Consider the following 6,749-nt stretch of genomic DNA (forward strand, 5'->3'; position numbering starts at 1 on the left):
CAGACAAGAGCTCGGGTAAACTGGCAGCTGTTACTCAGCACAGGCAAAAAAAAAAAAAAAGAGCAGCATTGCGATTCAGCCGCTCACGTAAGAACCACCACCATCCACCCTGTCTCACCGGAAGCACGAAGTGTTGCGGACGAGCCTCGCTTTCTTTTCTGTTAGAATGAGCAAAACAATTTAGCCACAAGAGGATCCGTGTCTGTGCACTGGGCTTTCAGGGCCGGTAATCAACTGGTCAGTCCAGCCGTCCTTCAAGGACCGTGGATACGAGCATCATTCTACGTGGTGAAGCGTGAAGAAGATAAACCAGAAGTGCCACAATAAAAGGCAGGAATAAATGGGGTTCAGGATCTCTCCTTTCTTTTCTTACTTAGTGTTTAATGCTATCTGGGACTTGCCCAATCACACAGGTCAGAGATTAAAAATGGCATTAAACAAGAGAGACAGAAATCCTTGAAATGCAACCAAGCTCTGCAGAACAGCCCTGACAGGTCTTGGGACCCTGAGTCCACAGTGGCATCCTGCAGCCTCCTCACACCCAGCGGTTACTGTCACCGAGAAGGCAGAGACCCAAAGCTCTCCCACATGGAAGGAAACAAGTACATTTCTAAATCACCCCAAGGAAATTTCATTAAAAAAGAGATGTGCGTGTTTCTATTAATGAAGATTGCGGATTGCATAGTGAAATCCCCAATTAAATGGCCACCACAGCAATTATCTTCAGTTTTTATTTCCCATAGATTTCTAGCCAGATTTGTTTAGTCTTGGCTAGAGCCCCTCAACTTTTCATGAACATGCATTTTGTACTTGGTGTCATCCTAGGCACAGGGGAATACAACACAGAAGCAAGACGGTTTTATGATTTGCATTTGATCACAGTATTTAGGGAAGATAGATAAGAAAACTAACAAGTTTAAAACAGTCAGGTAAACTCTAGTGAATATTATGGATCTGATGCTACAGAACCCAGCGAAGAGGCGGCTGATTCAAATCCAGATGTGTGAGTGTGCTTGTGCATGTGTGTGTGTGTAAGAAGGGTTATCATGGGATTAGATGTTGAAGATGAATAGAAGAAATTCATATATGCTGTATCTGTTGGCGGACTGACGGAAGGCATTGCAAGCAAAGACAATAGCTGGCCCAAAGGCACGGAGCACAGTGATATTTGGGAATTCACAAACAACTCCGTTTGCTCCACCTGCCAAAAGGGTATTGAGATTCACATCTCTGGCTAGGCAAATTATGCATTTCATTAATTTTACAGCCTTGCCCCTCTCTTTGGATTTTTCATAGCTTGATTCAATTTTCCTTGTTTCTTTTTGAGATTAAAGCTGATTGACCTTTGAGAAAGAGAAAGGGATATTTATGCGTATTGGCAATCGATTTGTTTGAAAGTCAAAGCTACACAGAGGTTATCTTACAGCGCCTCACAAATTTAGTTAGCACGTTGTTTACTCCAGTAACATTTCAACCTTGCCAGAAGCATTTTTACTTGCCTGACCTTTATATAACACTTTAATATTCATATTTGGCTGCTGAACTATCACAACTTTGTACAGTTTCAAGGCTGCTAATCTAATCATGTCTCTGTTCCTCTCACCTTTCTCATTTTTGTCACTCTGCTGACAGCAGAAGAAGAAACGGGTTTCATTTGAATTTTGTGTCATTCAGGACTGATGACCCAGGGGAATATTCAGGGAGTGCCTTCCCTTCAGCAAGAATCTTGTGGGTGCGGAAATTAAAATGAATATAGCTGCTCATAGTAGGGACTCGATTACACCAATCAATGACTATTTGCTTACCCTCAACCCAATGTCCTGCAACGTACCAGGAGCTGAGGCAGATAAAGTCATACGGTTCCATTATGAATTACCCTCCACCTGATTAAAGATATGAAACATATAAATTAATTCATTTTATGTATTCACCCAACAAACATTTCTACAGCGCATGCAATGTGTTGTGGGGCAGAGATACAACAGTGAACAGGACACAGTCATTACCTTCAAGGAGCTGGTATGTATTCACGTGGAGGATGCTGACAGGGAAACAGAAACCTGCAATGCATTGTAACAATTATTAGTATAAAAATAAGCACAAGGTCACCAAAACCAATCTCAGAAGCTCTGAAAAAAACCTCTCTAAAGGATGTGACCTCTTAGCCGAAATCTGAGGAATGAAGCAGAGTTTCCTAGTTTAAGAAGGAGAGAAAGTGTTCCAGCCGGTCGTGGGCTGAATTGTGTGCTCCAAAAATTCATTTTTTGAAGCCTTAACTTCAGAATGTGACTGTATTGGGAAACAGGGCACTTAAAGAGATGATTGCATTAAAATGGTGCCCTTTGAGCAGGCAACTACCTAATCCAATACAACTGGTGGTGTTCTAAGAATAGGAAGCACAGGGACACTGGGAATTCACTGGCCAAGGAAAGGTCATGTAAGGGCACAGCAGGAGGGCAGCCGCTATCTCCAAGCCACAGAGCGAGGCCTCAGGAGAAACCAGCTGGCTGACACCTTGACCTCAGACTTCCAGCCTTCAGAGCGGTAAGGAGATCAGTTTCTGGTGTTAAGTCACCCAGTCTGTTGTACTTCATTATGGCGGCCCCAGTAAACTAACACAGGCATTGAAACAGCCCGGTCAAGGGGTGTGTGTGTGTGCGTGTGTGTGTGTGTGTGTGTATATGCATGTAAAATCATGAGGCCACATCAACAATAAACTCCGGTTTCAGAATGAAAGATGAGGTCAGTGGATAAGAGTGACAGCGAGCATGGTCTTCACGGTGGCATCTGTGTAAAGCGGGGGGATGTTGGCACTGGGAGCAGTGACATAAATGGCCAGGTGCTAGAGAGCAGAGAAGTGCCAGAACATGGAACAAAGAGGTGCTGTGGAGTGGAGATGAAACATGCATTTCCATGGAACAGATGGATCTCGGGGCAACAGTGACAACCCCGGGCACCACGATACAGCAGGAAGATAAAGAAAATAAATCCCAATTATTTAAGGACCTGGAGCTATATGAAAGTATAAAGGAAATGACAGCCTTTCAAACTTTCCAATGATCCCTCCCTCAGTTCACTGTAGCACCTTCACATTAGTGTCCCCCAGGGTTCAATTCGTGGTTCTCTCGTCTTCACTTTCCACATTCCCTTTGTTGAGATCTTCTTTAGATATGATCCACATACTCATGACTCCCAAATATGTAACTCAAGCCTAGACATTTCTTCATAACTCCAGACCCACCTATCTGACATCTCCACCTAGATGTCTAACAGGCATCTCATTTTTAATATATCTTAAACTTAATGTTTGATTTACACCCCACTCCTCAAACCCTCCTGCAAGTCTAGTTATCTTCATAATCACTGACATCAGTTCTTTACTTGCAGAGTTCAAACCAGACACCTTAAGTTGCCCTTGAGTTTAAACTTTCTCTCACACCCTAATCTAGACCATCAGTACCCTATACTGTCTCTAGCTTCCAAACATATCTGAAATCCAACCACTTATAGTAGCTCACTCTTATCATTCACATCTAAATGGACACATTCCTCACTGGATTACTGCAAGTTCCTCCTAAGTGGCCTCTCAGTCTTTATTCCTGCCCTCCCTGTGTTTATTCTCATTACAGGAGTCAGATCATGTTTAATAGTTCAATCAAGTTTCTAAATTCTGGCACTATTGACACTTTGAGCCAGATGATACTTTGTTGTGGGGACTGTCTTGTCTATCATAGAATATTGATTTAGCACCACCTCTGGTCTCTACCCACAAGGTGCTAGTAGCACATCTCTTCACAGGTGTAACAACAAAAAGTGTCTCCAGACATTACCAAGTGTCCCCTTGGTTGGGGTTAAAACCTTGATCGTAAGGTTAAAAAGAAAAAATCAGGACAAAATCCTAAATTTTATAAGAGATTATAAAGACTACACCCTCCTGTATCTCCAGCCCTTTTTCCTGTCTTTGCTCTGTCTCTCACTTCTCTCTCCCTGTGCTCTCTGCTCCAAACCCACGGGCCCCTCCTGTTCCACTGAGTGTCAGGCATGCTCCTGGGCCTTTCCCAGGAAGAACTCACCTCTTACCTCTCTCAAGTCTTGGCTCAGTTGTCACCTTCCAAATGAGGCCCACCTGATCACCAATTGCAATTCACAACCTACTCCTACCATCTCTGTGACACTGACATCAACTGTTTTCTCCTAATTTGGCTACCACTTACCTTCTAACATATATAACTTACTGATTCATTCAATAGATATTTACAGAAGACCTGCTCTCTAGTAGACACTGGTCTATGCTCCTGGAGTTTGGGAGTAGATAAAGCACAGCTCCTAGATTCAAATGGGGGGAAACAGACACTAAACAAATCAACAAATGAAAGGTGTAACATGTTAGATAGTGCTAAATGCTTTAGAAAAATATAAAGCATCTAAGGAGGTGAAGAGTGCTGGTAGGGATGTTGCAGTTTTAAGTAGGATAGTCAGGGAGGCCTCATTTAGCCTGGGAGATTTTAAAGATTAGCCAATTTTATGTTTCTTTGTGTTGTCTATCTTCCATAAGTCAGTGAGGGCAGTGATTTTTTTTTCCTATTTCATCGCAAGACAGCTCTACCAACTTGAATAGAGCCTCACATCTAGTAGGTGCCCAATAGATATTTCTTTAGCTTTTCTTGAATTGAAAATGATTTGTGTCATGAAATTTTTATAGTTTGTTCTGATGGTATGGAGGGGAAGCTGTTCAACCTGGAAAGATGGCCTCAGGCAGCTGAGCCTGTATTTCCTTCTTTTCGGGAATCTGAAAAATAGTTCCTCCTGTCTTCCAGATGCAGCGTTCTCTGTCTTCATGCCTCTGGTTTTGATGTCTTTGGGGCTCGCAATATCGTCACCAACATGCCTGTAATAAATCTCATGATGAAGCTGAAATGTCCCTTCCTCAGTGGAGGCCCTTTTACTCTCTCCCAGTGAACTTTTCTCACTCGTTTCCCATAACATTTCGTACACACTCCACAATGACGTTCGCATCCAATTAACAGGGTGTAGCTATGGTCTTGCACCTTGCACACATCTCCAGGAAACGTCTCATTGTTTCCAGGAATTTACCTTTCTCTTTTCTTCCTTGTCTCTCATCCCGTGCCTATCCTCTAGTCTGAAGAAGACTTTTAATTGCAATTTTACAATTTTGATCCTAAGTATTAAAAAAGCAGTAGTAATTTGTTGACTTACGTTGTCCAAATCTTTGCCTTCTGACAACCATCTCTCCGTCTTCTCCTCCACCAGGTACCAAGTGCAAACCTCGGGCACTACTCTAAGTAGCACAGCGTGTCAGCTTCATCTGTCCTTCCTGGCTCTTCACGATCAAAGGGCACAGACAGGGCCCTGGCTAGACCGCGGCCACAGTGGAGACCCAGCAGCAGAGGGATGTTTGCCAAAGGAAGGGAAATGACATTTTATTTCCTAACTTTCATGATAAAGCTATAAAACTGTGGGAGTTAAGAAAATGAGATCAAATTGATCTTGGCTAGAGCCTCCCAGAATGGTTTTGAAGGGATTCGGTGTGTTTGGATAAAAGCGTTCAGGCTCTAACTGCCTTTCAGAGTAGGGGCCGGTAAAAATGTGCCGTCAATGCGTGCTTAGGTAGTTGATTTAAAGCACACCAGAGAGAACTGAATGAGTTCTCTGGTTAAATGCATCATTTTATTCAAACAATGTTTGTATTTGTTTCATCTCCATTTCAAATCTTGCAAGTAAAAATTATCTCAGTTCATAACAGAGACTGGTATTATGTAATAGCCACTGTATATTGTGAATTTCTTCAAATTCCATTTCTGAATGTGTTATGGAGTTCACATGCAAGAATTTTAGTTCATTAACCTGTGTGACATAGTCACTATAACTTTTTGTCAATAACTCAACATAAAACTCTCTAGTGCCCACCCCCTCTTCAAAGGAGAAATGACTTCAATACAGTTAGTGATATTAATTTCATATACAATAATCCTTAATGAAAAAATACGCAGATATTTATAGAAGTATATTGGGAGCATTTTTCAGAGCTAAACTATGAATAAGCCTACTTATTTAAGGCTTTAAAATATGTGAGGCTTTGTGTAAAATTTCTAATACCTACATTTGCAAACAATGTACTATAACTTTTCTGTGACTCTCCTTTGCTTATTAAATGTTAAGTAATCTGAGGGCTAAAGGAATATCTAGCTCAAGTTCCTCTCTCACTGGGTCTAGTACTATATGCAGAGCTTAAGCCGAAAGGACTTTACTATTGAAAAATAAGTAAGTAATTGTACAGAATTTGTTAAGTTCTGTACTATTAGGAACACATAATGGAAGGAATGTCAAAACAGGCATGACTGGGTGAAGGAGAAGGGCTGGGTTAGGCCAGGGAAGCAAAGGAATCATTTTGGAAGAATATTGAAGGAAGAACAGAATCCTCTTAAGACATAAAGAAGAGGGTATTCTTGGCTACCTGAGCAGCGCCCACAAGGGCTTGGAGGTGTAAAAGATTTGGTAAGATGAAGATTTAAAATGGAGGGGGAAACAGTATGGGAGCCAGAGATGAACAGAAACATTATAGGCTTGGCCCAAGTTGTGAAACCTCTTTGAATAAGCCAAGGAGTTTGTTGTTTTTCTGTAGACTAGGAGAGAATTCCAATGGACAGAAGGCCCACAGTGTCTGGCTTGCCTGAAATAGTAACTACCTCCCAGTTTCCACCAGATTTCAGTATACACAAAAGTTTACT

This window comes from Miniopterus schreibersii (assembly GCF_964146895.1).
Source record: "Miniopterus schreibersii genome assembly, chromosome: 7".
Taxonomy (NCBI): domain Eukaryota; kingdom Metazoa; phylum Chordata; class Mammalia; order Chiroptera; family Miniopteridae; genus Miniopterus; species Miniopterus schreibersii.